The following is a 13021-nucleotide window of genomic DNA, read 5'->3' as shown; positions in this document are numbered from 1 at the left end:
TCTTTCCATCTCTCAAACAATAGCGTCCCCAAGGCAATGTGTGAATACCACACCATAAGATGCATCTTTCATCATCGTGAGGATCTAATGCTACATTTCTAATTTGTTTGTGGTGATGATATGATCAACGCTTTGGATCCTTTTCTCGGCTCTCAGTATCGGCGACAATGCGTTAAGACACTCGACGTAATCCTGGAAGGTACGTTTGTTCGCAACTGTATTTTTGCCCACTCCTTTAGCTTTCTTCGTGAGTATTGCATTTCAATTCATTCCACATTAATTTCGCGTGCTCATAATCTTCATTCGTAATATCTGAACTTTTGAGTCGACTGTAAAACTTTGAACCTGGCGGAAGTGATTAATCCTCAATCTTGGAATGGTCGGAAACATACTCGTAGCGATACACTCCTTTACGCCTAATCAGTTCTATATCTACGTTGAGAAAACTAGCTCTAGTTATTTTGAATTGATCATCGATGAGTTTGCTCTTGAGAGCGTCCAAGCTAACTAACTAACTAACTCTCTAACTTTCTTAAACCCGAAGGTTCATGGCCTGCAGCAACACAGGCCTTCCATCTTTCCCTATCTTGAGCAAGATCTATATACTCTTTTCCATCCTTACCAATTTCACTTAGGTCCATCTCAACATTGTCCCTCCATCTTCGTCTTGGCCTTCCTACAGGTCTCTTACCATCAGGTTTCCCAACAAGAATCCTGTAAACTCCTCTTTCCTCTCCCATTTGTCCCACATGGCCTGCCCACCTAAGTCTTCTTGATTTAAGTATTCTAATAATATCTGGACATGAATACAAATTATGTAGTTCTCTCTAGCAGAGAGAAATCTGTATGAATCTAGAACCTCATCTCTATGGTTTCTTTTGTTCCTGGAATAATAACTTTCTTACTTATAGAGATGTTACGTTCTTCATTTTGAGGAAGAATATATATGTAGTGTGTGTCAAGCCGAGATGCTTAACCATGTGGTGAAAATCATACCCGCTGCCGTTGTGGAAGAACATGGAGACGAATTTAGGTTTTTGAATTTTTAGATTACATATATTACATAATGCCCCGACGTAGCTTCCGGTGTAATGTTCGTGGTGGAATACTTTTCTGTTATCATCCGTGAAACCTGAATTGCAGACCGGACAGACAACAGTGGCATCGTGAATTTGCAAATTAGTATAGTGTAACGGAAGCATCGATTTCGATTTATTCAACACGCTACCAATTTTCCCAACCTATTCGACCATTTTATCAAAAAAGTGTTCGACAGCATCTACTCAGCGGTATGCATAAGGCTCATTTTTTTTCTGGTGAATCGCGCCACACAACCACATATCTGAGACTGGATGCTTCATGTAATTGCTAAGATGTGGTGAACGAAAATTCTGGGTCCGGTTCGCAATATCACAGCGGTTTGAGAAATGCTTCGAAGTCTGCTATAGTAATAACGGGATGCTCTAACATAGAACTGTGCATTTTAAATTCCTCGACCTCTTCTCATTTTGGCATCAATATACGCACAGAGGTGTTAACACCGGAATGGATTTTATGGTCTGCAAGTTTTTGATCAGCAATTTGACGTCCGGTGTATTTTCGGCGGTTGAGTGTTTTTTTTATCATTGAATGAGGTTAAACGCCTATGACAAATCTTGAATTCCCCGTGATATTTGGTTATTTGGCTTCTCACCAACCGGGAAACTGAACGTATGAGGCAGTAGTGATGACAATGCTCGTTTAAAATGAGAAGGATATATATTACGCGAGCATTATAATCATCAACATTGCTTATCCTGACGGGATGTACAGCATGCTTAACTGATGTAAATGACTATACATTGATAGCTAACCGATTGCCTTCACCGTCTCGTGCCTGGGTTTCAAACTTCGCTATATCAGAAATATCAACCGGGTATTTGATACTAGACATTGCACTTTCACACTCATCTCCATATTGCGTGTAATGTCCAACCCGCTGTGGATTACTTAATCGATGAATCGAATGCAGAGCCGGCAAGACGCACCAGAGAAAACATTTTTTGCCTGTGTTTTGAATATTCAACACGGCTTTCTTATTTTGAATGTCCGGTGCAAGGGGAATGTAACTAGATACCGAAAGGTGATTGAATTGATTCAATTTCGTCTGGAATTCGTGAGAGGTTCCCGAGAGGGACGTGAAATGACTCACTTTCAACACTAAATCATGATGAACTCCGCACAACGTCCAACCTGAACCATGAGCCTCGAACTCATCGTACTTTTTAACCATTTCGTCAATTAGACGATCGTAAAATACGTTCAAATTACTAATATCTGACAAATATAGAGTTTGGGTTTTTGAGTAATGATGGAATGTGTCTATCTTCTCATCGGAATGCCGATATTTAGAAGATAGAATGACGTGAAATCTAATCGGACCGTTTTCGAGTTCGTTTTTCAGAAGGTTTACTACAGAAGATTTCATTTCATTCAACGCGCTACTGATGTCAGCGCATGCTTCTGATCTGAAAATATGGAATTCTTTGAGTTGTGTACCGAAAGCAGTTCGACGTAGTTTGACTTCAACCTGCAACTTCTTACTCTGTTTTGACTTGGACGCATCAGTTACACTATTGACAGTTTATCTTTTCAAAACTATTTGACTAGTTGTTACTGCATCGGGAATTTCAGAATTAGGTGACGCCTTGCAAATCTTAATGTGCCTTTTTAGGTTGTTAGGTTGTTAATACTAATTTTCTTTCCGCATTGAGGACAAGCTTTGGTGGGCAACAACTTTTTTTCCTGTGTGCATTTACGTTGATGTCGGACCCAAAGAACACTAGCTTGACACTTGTCACAAATTTTTCGAGCCGGCATTATATCTCGCAGAAAATAAAAAAGAATAAAAGTCAAGTAAACAACGGTGGAATTTTTGCAGATATGTTGAATATAGAGATTTTCCTGGGGACAACAAGTAAAATCCGATCGTATAAAAAATTGAAAATCTAAGAAACACCTTCCAAAAAGACTCTCTAACCTTGAAATAATTTGTCGAAAACAAGTTAAAGGGCTTTGGTCGCAACTACGGTAGAATTTTCAGGTATGTTATTTATATAGAAATTCTCGGGAACAACAAGTAAAATCCGATCATGTAAAAAATTCAATGTGTTCATATTGTTTTTGAAAAATGCAAAATACACCTTGAAAACACTCGAAACACTTTCTAAAAAGACTTTTTAATCTTGAAATAATTTGTCGAAAACAAGTTAAAGGACTATCGTAGCAAAGTCGATAGAATTTTCAGGTGTGTTATATGTATAGAATTTCTCGGGGACAACAAGTAAAATCCGATCATGTAACAAATTCAATGTGGTCGAAAAAAGTAGGAAACACCTTTAAACTTATAATTTGTCGAAAACAAGTTAAAGGGCAATGGTCGCAAATACGATAGAATTTTCAGGTATGTTATTTATATAGAATTTCTCAGGGACAACAAGTAAAATCCGATCATGTAAAGAATTCCATGTTTTTTTTTTTTTGAATAATGCAAAATACAATTTGGAAACACCCGAAACACCTTCTAAAAAGACTCTTTAAACTTGAAATAATTTGTCGAAAACAAGTTAAAGGACTATGGTCGCAAATACGATAGAATTTTCAGGTATGTTATTTATATAAAATTTCTCGGTGACAAGTAAAATCCGATGATGTAAAAAATTCAATGTGGTCGAAAAAACTAGGAAAGACCTATAAACTTGAATAATTTGTCGAAAACAAACTAAAGGACTATGGTTACAAATTCGATATAATTTTCAGGTATGTTATTTACATAGAATTTCTCGGGGACAACAAGTAAAATTCGATCATGTAAAGAATTCAATATGGTAGAGAAAACTGAGAAACACCTTTAAACTTGAAATAGTTTGTTCAAAAACAAGTTAAAGAACTATGGTCTCCAATACCCTAGAATTTTCAGGTATGTTATTTATATAGAATTTCTCGGTGACAACAAGTAAAATCCGATCATGTAATAAGTTCAATGTGGTCGAAAAACTAGTAAACACCTTTAAACTTGAAATAATTTGTAGAAAACATGTTAAAGGACTGTGGTCGCAAATACGATAGATTTTTCAGATACGTTATTTATATAGAATTTCTCAGGGACAACAAGTAAAAATCTGATCATGTAAAATATTTAATACCTTTATATTTTTTTTAAAAAAAATGTAAAATACGCCTTAGAAATTTCAAACCCAAGCCTATCATAGATTGGAGAAACCTGTACCTATTGTCATTTTTCCGAACTTTTAATTAGCACCTCCATTGTTATTTTTAGCTCAATTTTCAAATTGGCCATTACCAAATTTACCACAAGGAGATGGATGGCGGTCCTTAAATGACAATAGTTAAAGACATATTTTAGTTTAATACGCATTCATATGCTAAGTTTGTGTTGCTAGAAGGCCTTCGTCGTTGCAAGTAACCTAACCCTTTCACTAAGAAAATACAAAAAATGTTGACGTACTGAAAAAAGTTGACAGAAAAAATTCTAACATTGAAGAGTTTCAACGTTTTGCTCTGTCGTCGGCTGATGACTCTGTCGCCGCCTCTCAAAAATTCGAACCTTCTGAGATCTTTTTTTTTCAAAATTATAAAAAACATAAAATCGCGACCGGAAGTGGACGTATCTCGGAAACGGCGAGAGATATCGCGATAATAACTCGAAAAATCCCCCCCCCCAAAAACGCCCTGTCGATTTCGACGACGTAGAGTACGTGTGAAAAATTTTGTGGTCCTGAGGTCAAGGGTGGGTCAACTGTCGAAAATTTTATTTTAAGTCATAACTTTAGAGAGGACGATCGCAGAGACATGGGGTTTCTTGCGTTAGCATCGTATCGGTGTCCTCTCCGACTGGAAATTCAAAATGTTGTAGGTCATCATGGAACACCCTCTGACATTTTTCCAAGTGCAGCGTTAAAGAAATTAAATTAAGAATATCTCGAAAACGGTGAGAGATAGGGCAAAAATAAATCGAAAAATCTCCCCGTTGGGTACCGGGTACCCATTGTTGATTTTGGTGATGCAGAGAACGTACACAAAATTTGGTGGTCCTAAGTTGAGGGGGGAGGGGGGTTGGTCCGACACTCGAAACTTTCATCATTCATAAATTCCAAACAAATAGTCGTAGAGATCTCGGGTTTTTGCATTATCATCGTCTCAATGCCCTCTTTGATCTCCTAACAAAATTTTTCCAAGTCTAGCGTTAAACAACCCAAAATTGCAAATATCTAAAAAGACTGTGATAGATAGCGCAAAACATAAATCTAAAAATCACTACCATCGATTTTGATAGGTATACAAAATTTGGTGGTCCTAACTTCAAGGGGTCAATTGCCGATTTTTTTTTTCATCGCTCGTAAGTTTATAACGGACGATCGTATAGAGCTCGGGTTTTTTGCATTAGCATCGTCTCCCTTTGTAAATGGCGACCAGATCTCGAAAATGGTTACACTTTTCATCAAAATCTGTTCGCAAATTAGAGAAGATATGCATACGTAGTTTAGTTTATCACATAAGAGATCGTAAAAAAATAAAAAAGTAGGTCAGCGTAAGAAAAAACATGGCGAAAATTTGCAAGAGGTAAAAAAAAGCGAATAGGTTAAGTTATATCACACAAGATCGTAAGAGAAAAAAGACGTAGACAAAAAACAACCCTTGTAAAAACAAAAGTAACGGTGCATTTCGACCAAGAAAATGGAAAACGACCAAAAGGATGGTGCAGAAGGAATAAATATACACTACTCACGACGATGAGGATGAGTGATGACTATATGGATAACTCAGGCCGGGATTCGAACCTGGAAATTCGACAGCACCACAGGAAGTCGACCAATTATCGTGCTCAGCCACTGAGTTGGCGCACAGAACGTACTTTATTACGATGCGCACAAAAGCGTTTGACCTTTTACACATTTTACAGTGCACAGTAAATTGTTAAATTTGGAAATTTATCAAAATTTACAAAAATTAAATGCAACGCACATAAACTCTAAACCTTACATAGTAAGGTTGATATGAAAAAATGCATATAAAAGTTTTGAATATATCTTCCGTCTGTTGCAAGTAAGAATTTTGTTTTTAAATTTTGTTTAAACTGTATCTCTTCTCTAACCAGTCATTATATGTACAAGCTACGTATCACAAATGAACACTAATATTCTCGTTTCAAATATATACGTGGATCAGAAAAAAAGGTTACAATAACAAATGAAAAGAACACAGTATGACCTACTATGAATTGATGATGTATTCTAATAACGCTACACACACATCACTTTTCCACGTAATCGTCAAGGCGATTGAGACATGTATCAGACCACTGGTGCAATTTGTTGATGCCATCTAGGTAGAAATCACGTCCCTGCTCATTTAACCACTTCGTGGTAAATGCCTGGACGTTATCGTCGGACGAGAACCGTGTTTCAGAGAAGTGCGTTTTCAACTGGGAAAAAAGGATAAAGTCTGTGGAGGCCGATTCCAGGTTGTATGGGGGGGGTGGTTCCACTCTTCCTACCTGAAACGTCGCAGCAACTGTCGAGTCTGGCGGGCCGTGTCGGCTCTTGCATTGTCATGAATGAAGATGACACCCTCACATAACAGCGTAAACATGCACAATATCCGCTGCCGGAATATTCCTCGCCCACAAGAAACTTATGACACTTCACACTTCCACGGCAGACTAATTCTGCATCGTCTCGCCATTGCATCAGCTACTATGCCACTGACGGTAAACGTAAAGTTGTCGAAACTCACCACGCGTATATGACACCAATTACTTACCTCCTATTTCGTGCATTCGCAGAATGCTTGTTGCAACCTTTTTTATCCATACACGTATATATTTACAAACGTATTGTAATTTAATGTAAATACATAATGTAAGCAATAGGAAACCATTTTAATAGGATGTGCATTTCGTGATATTACGAAAAAATCAAAGCAATGATTATTATAGTCAACAACGCCGGCCTCAGTGGTGCAGTTGTTATCATACAGTGCTTCGACGCCAGAGGTCCAGGGTTCAAATTCCGGCCTGGACAATGATGTTCATCAGAATTCAAATAAGTGTATAGTACTGTAGGGAACTACGGTTACACGTTGAAAAGGAATTACTGTCTTACATTAACTAAGAAATAAGAATTCATTACTGGAACAGTTATAAGTAGTTTTTTTGTAAAATATATTGTTATTACCTAGCAAAAACCAACAGTTAAAACAACATCAAATTATACATGGGAAAGCAATCATTTATAAATAACATATACATGAAATTTAAATAAAGAAAATATGTCTTAGACTATCTTCTCGAAGAAGAAAACGCCCTTTTCATATATTTTTTACATGCAAGAATTCTACTTGATTATAAATTTCATCATCCAGGTCTTCTACAAGTCTGCTTTTTAATTTTCAAAGCTGGATAAATCACGTCTAAATGTAGAATATATATGTCCCACTGTATGTAACATTCCTCAAAGCATCCATTTGAGGTATAAAATCATGTATAAGCTTGCTTGTTAATGTAGATGAAAGCATATATCAATTAACTGCTTGAAATTTAAGTTGGGCCGTTGCCTAAGTTGGACCACCTTTGTTTTTGCCTATAGACAAGTATTTGATACAGATGAGTTGGCACAACTGGTTGGCGTCAGTGCCATGTAGAAATGACTGAATGGTCAGTCAACTAGAGATGTTCGACGAAATAGGAGTGCTGTTATTGTGTTTCCATTGTTCGTGTTACAATTATTGTGCTTTGGATCTTAAGCTCTTGTGTAGACTAGTGGTAAGTAATCAAATGTCCTGTAGTATATTATAAAAGTGCCATTCATTAACCATTAACTACATGTGGTAAAACTATGGTTTACTTGCGTCTGTTCGTGTATCGTCATATTTTTTATTAACGGGGTATAATTTCCGAAATTGGACCACCACGTGTTTCACAAATTAGACCGTGGAAAGTATGGGCTGTGAACAGAGATGGAATTGCAAATGGCTATAGCAGCATACAATAATGTGTATTATGGTTTGAACGAGTGTAGTAGACGGTATGGTTTGTTTGGTTTTACAGCTGACCGAATATTCAACGTGGATGAGTCAGGTTTTACCACAGTCCACAAACGTCCACAAAAAATTGTAGCAAAGAAAGTAAAATCACAGGTAGGTGCTGTTACAAACGTCGAACGTGAAGTAAATACCACAATGGTGTGTGCATGGAGTGCTGCAGGTGGCTAGATTAGGGATGGCCAGATCTGGATCCTAACGGATCCGCGGATCCGGAATTTTCGGATCCGGATCCGTCTTGCCATCCCACATGCGCTTCTTTGGAAAGTAAGAATGTGCTTATAACATATTGTTACCTGCTAATATACATATAATATACATACACAAACATATATATATATATATATATATATATATATATATATATATATATATATATAGTGTGTGTGCGCGTGCGCGATTTGTCTTTAATTAATACACTTACAAGGGAGGTCTAAGTCTCCCCCTCCGATTTCCATGAAACTTGCAGGGCCCAAATGAAGAAATACGTGTTTTTTTGTTTCGGCAAAAAAATTGATCTAGGGGGCAACCACCTCTCAAATGTCAAGATGAGGACAAATTGAAGTGGGGATCTGACCCCTGTATTCCCCTCCGATTTCCATGAAACGTGGCAGGTGTTTAGTAGGGATGGCCAGATCCGGATCCTAGCGGATCCGAAATCCACATCCAGAACTTTTTTATTTTAATTTCTAGAACTGTAACTGTAGAACAATTGCATAATTTTTGTATAACATTTCTATCTTGTTATATGTGTTAAAGGTTTGATCCTGGAATGGAATGTCTCACATTTATGTGTGTTTTCATCTCCCCCCCAAATGTCAAGATGAGGAGAAATTGAAGTGGGGATCTGACCCCGAAACCACGTAAATATGGCATAGGAAGAAACAGGGGCCATACGGCCTCCCTATACACCTCTCAAATTTCATGGGAATCGGAGGGGGACACAGGGGTCAGATCATCCCCACGTCAATTTGTCCTCATCTTGACATTTGAGGCGGGTTTTGCCCCCCTAAAACAGTTTTTTAGCCGAAACAAAAAAAAACACGTATTTCTTCCTTTGGGCCCCTCTATACACCTGCCAAGTTTCATGAAAAGCGGAGGGGACACAGGGGTCAGATCCTTACTTCAATTTGTCCTCATCTTGACATTTGAGGGGATTTTGCCCCCTAAAACAGTTTTTAGCTGAAACAAAAAAAAAAAACACGTATTTCTTCCTTTGGGCCCCTCTATACACTTGCCACGTTTCATGGAAATCGGAGGGACACAGGGGTCAGATCCCCACTTCAATTTGTCCTCATATTGACATTTAGGGGGACGGGATGCCCCCTAAAACAGTTTTTTTAGCCGAAACAAAAAAAACACGTATTTCTTCATTTGGGCCCGTTTATACAAACACCTGCCAAGTATCATGGAAATCGGAGGGGGACACAGGGGTCCGATCCTCACTTCAATTTGTCCTCATCTTGACATTTGAGGGGGTTTTGGCCCTAAAACCGTTTTTTAGCTGAAACAAAAAAACACGTATTTCTTCCATTGGGCCCCACTATACACCTGCCAAGTTTTATGGAAATCGGAGGGACACAGGGGTCAGATCCTCACTTCAATTTGTCCTCATCTTGACATTTGAGGGGGTTTTGCCCCCTAAAACTGTTTTTTAGCTGAAACAAAAAAAAACACGTATTTCTTCATTTGGGCCCTACTATACACCTGCCAAGTATCATGGAAATCGGAGGGGGACACAGGGGTCATATCCTCACTTTAATTTGTCTTCATCTTGACATTTGAGGGGGTTTTGCCCCTAAAACAGTTTTTTAGCTGAAACAAAATAACACGTAATTCTTCCTTTGGGCCCCACTATACTGCCAAGTTTCATGGAAATCGGAGGGGGACACAGGGGTCCGATCCTCACTTCAATTTGTCCTCATCTTGACATTTGAGGGGGTTTGCCCCTAAAACTGTTTTTTAACTGAAACAAAAACAACACGTATTTCTTTCATTGGGCCCTACTATACACCTGCCAAGTATCATGGAAATCGGAGGGGGACACAGGGGTCATATCCTCACTTTAATTTGTCTTCATCTTGACATTTGAGGGGGTTTTGCCCCTAAAACAGTTTTTTAGCTGAAACAAAAAAACACGTAATTCTTCCTTTGGGCCCCACTATACTGCCAAGTTTCATGGAAATCGGAGGGGGACACTTAGATAACCTCCCTTGTTAGTCTTACACTTTGTAATTATTTAACACTGCATATATTATAATGTTTTATTTTAATTTGTAGAACTGTAGCTGTAGAACAATTGTATATTTTTTGTATAACATTTCTATCTTGTTAGATGTGTTAAAGGTTTCATCCTGGAATGGAATGTCTCACAGTGGTCGGAAGTAGCGCGCTACTTGTAGCGTCGCTACTGTAGCTAGCTACAAAATTTGTAGCGGTAGCTGTAGCGGCACTACATTTTTTAAATTGTAGTTGTTGCGGTAGCGAAGCTACAAAATTCCTGTAGTTGTAGCGAAAATTTCGCTACAGCTACATTTTTCTCAGCATTTTGAGGTAATTTTTGAATGTGGCAACGGCGTCAAAAATAAATGACAATATTGCTTAATTTTGCAAGAGACTCAAAAAGACAAAGTCCATTACATGCAAATACAGATAATCTAGATTATAAATATATTTATATCGCAGATTATTAGTATCTGCATAATTTATTTCATTAGCATCTGAATAATTCTAATATTCAGATAACTAACTGGCCTATATGAATATATTCAGGCGAATAGCCATTTATTTTAGCTGCATCGCTATTTTGGGGAGAATCATGCCTCATTTGCTGCACCGCCAGGAAAAAATGCCCCGTTTATGCCACCCCTGGAACAAATCCTGTGGATATCGATGGCGTAACAGACAGCAAAATATCGATAATTACTGTGTAAAGCCCAACTTACAGCAAAAGTGCCAGAAATCAATGATTCAGTTCGTTAACAGCATTGATCATTGTCAGTGTATAGGATCACACTGGCAAGAAATTATTGTTACAGAACGATATTGTTTCTGGAATTACAATTATTTTGGTCATAATGATTGTTTGCAAATTTCAAAATTACAATATGTTTAGAACACTCGGGTTTACACATCAGTTTCCTCAATATATTTTTATCATATTGTAAAAAGAACGTACAAGTTATTGACTTTCCTGCAGAAATGACATTTGTTTTGTTAAAATACACAGTTTTCAAATTTATGTATTTTTCCTACTTTTGCGTCCCTTTTCTGTAACTTTTTTCTAATCATGGCAATGAGGATGCATTATTTATTTAGTTATTTTCTTATCTATGGACGTTTTCTGCCACTTTTGGCTAATTTTGAGAATGGGGAAGAATGATTGGCAGAGTGGGGAATGGAGGAGCAGGAGGATCCCATGTTCCCAACTTTAGTGGAACCACAAGCAAAACAACCTGCCCAGACCCGCGACTCCTGTGCACCGTACTCCGGTGAGGAGGGGAGGGGGAGAGAGGACCATGCTTCCTTATGGCCCGTGTTGAAGGGAAGAAGGGAAAGCTGCGCGGGGACTTTTCGTCCAAGGTTTTTTTCCTTGTGGTGGATCTATAGGAGTCTTTCCTCGTGTTTGTTTTGAGTCCACTTTATGCACAAATCATCTGATCAAGACTAATACGATCCACCATGTGCCCTCCGCCGGTTATCGAACCTGGGGCCCTTTGAATACAAGGTGACAATTACAATTTCCACTGTGTCTTCGGGGAAGCATTTCCAACAGAAAACTTACGTAAAGCATTGTTCCAACTGTTTCTCATTTATACCATTAGCTATCCTCAAGGTTCGAGCAAATATCCGCCATCCCCCACTAAATATCACATGTTTATCTTATTCCCATTTTGTGCAACATGTTCTAGTGAATTTCGATACATGTGATATTCTTCCAATTAATTTTAAAAAGAAGTCTATCACATAAATATTTTTTTCAAATGACAATAAGAACATCACCGATACGTGTAAGAAATAGTTTTTTGAATTGATATGCCACTTACAAAGGTATTTTATTCTCAAACACTTTATTAAAAATATGTATTAACTGAAGTAATACTGCTATAAAAATTATAGAATGAAGGGAATCATGGTAATAAATAACAGAATCTATTTTTCAGTAAGTAAAACTATCATACTAGGGCTTCTTTTGAATAGCCATATAGTTGTTTAAGTTATTAATACAGAAGTAGCGCAAAAGTAGCGAAGTACCGAGTAGGGAACAGGAGTAGCATAGCGAGCTACTTTTTGGTATATGTAGTTGTAGCTGTAGCGAAGCTACATTTTAGGATGAGTAACTGTAGTTGTAGCGAAGCTACTTTTAAAATGTAGCGTTCTGATCACTGGTGTTAGCCGATGTGTAGCAAAGTATTTTAGGAACAACACTTGAAAAAAATTCTTGTAGAACTAACGAAATATTTCTTTGTAATCGAAGATCATAATACATTTTAAGGTGTGGTAATATTATAATGGGATTGAGATACGAAACTCTCGGATCCGGATCTGATTTTCGGATCCGGATCCACATCCGAAACTTTCTGACCCGGATCCGGATCCGCGGATCCGGAACTCTCGGATCCGGATCCAGATCCGAAACTTTCAGACCCGGATCCGGAATTTTCGGATCCGGATCCAGATCCGTAACTTTTGGATCTGAATCCGGATCCGAATGGATCCGGATTTTTTGGATCCGGATCCGTTTGGCCATCCCTAGTCTAGATACCGTATACATTCATACGTACGGGTACCCTTTGTGAGGGGTCCATTTGGGTTTTTGAGTTCTGAATACATTTTTCATTCCAAATTATTTCATTATTCACTGCAGAGTACAAAACACAGGACAAGAATGCGCACCCATAACGAGTTCGAATCCTGGCCT

The sequence above is a fragment of the Lepisma saccharinum genome, chromosome 10 (assembly GCF_977018435.1).
Source record: "Lepisma saccharinum chromosome 10, izLepSacc3.1, whole genome shotgun sequence".
Classification (NCBI taxonomy): domain Eukaryota; kingdom Metazoa; phylum Arthropoda; class Insecta; order Zygentoma; family Lepismatidae; genus Lepisma; species Lepisma saccharinum.
Note: the sequence above shows the minus strand (reverse complement) of the source record.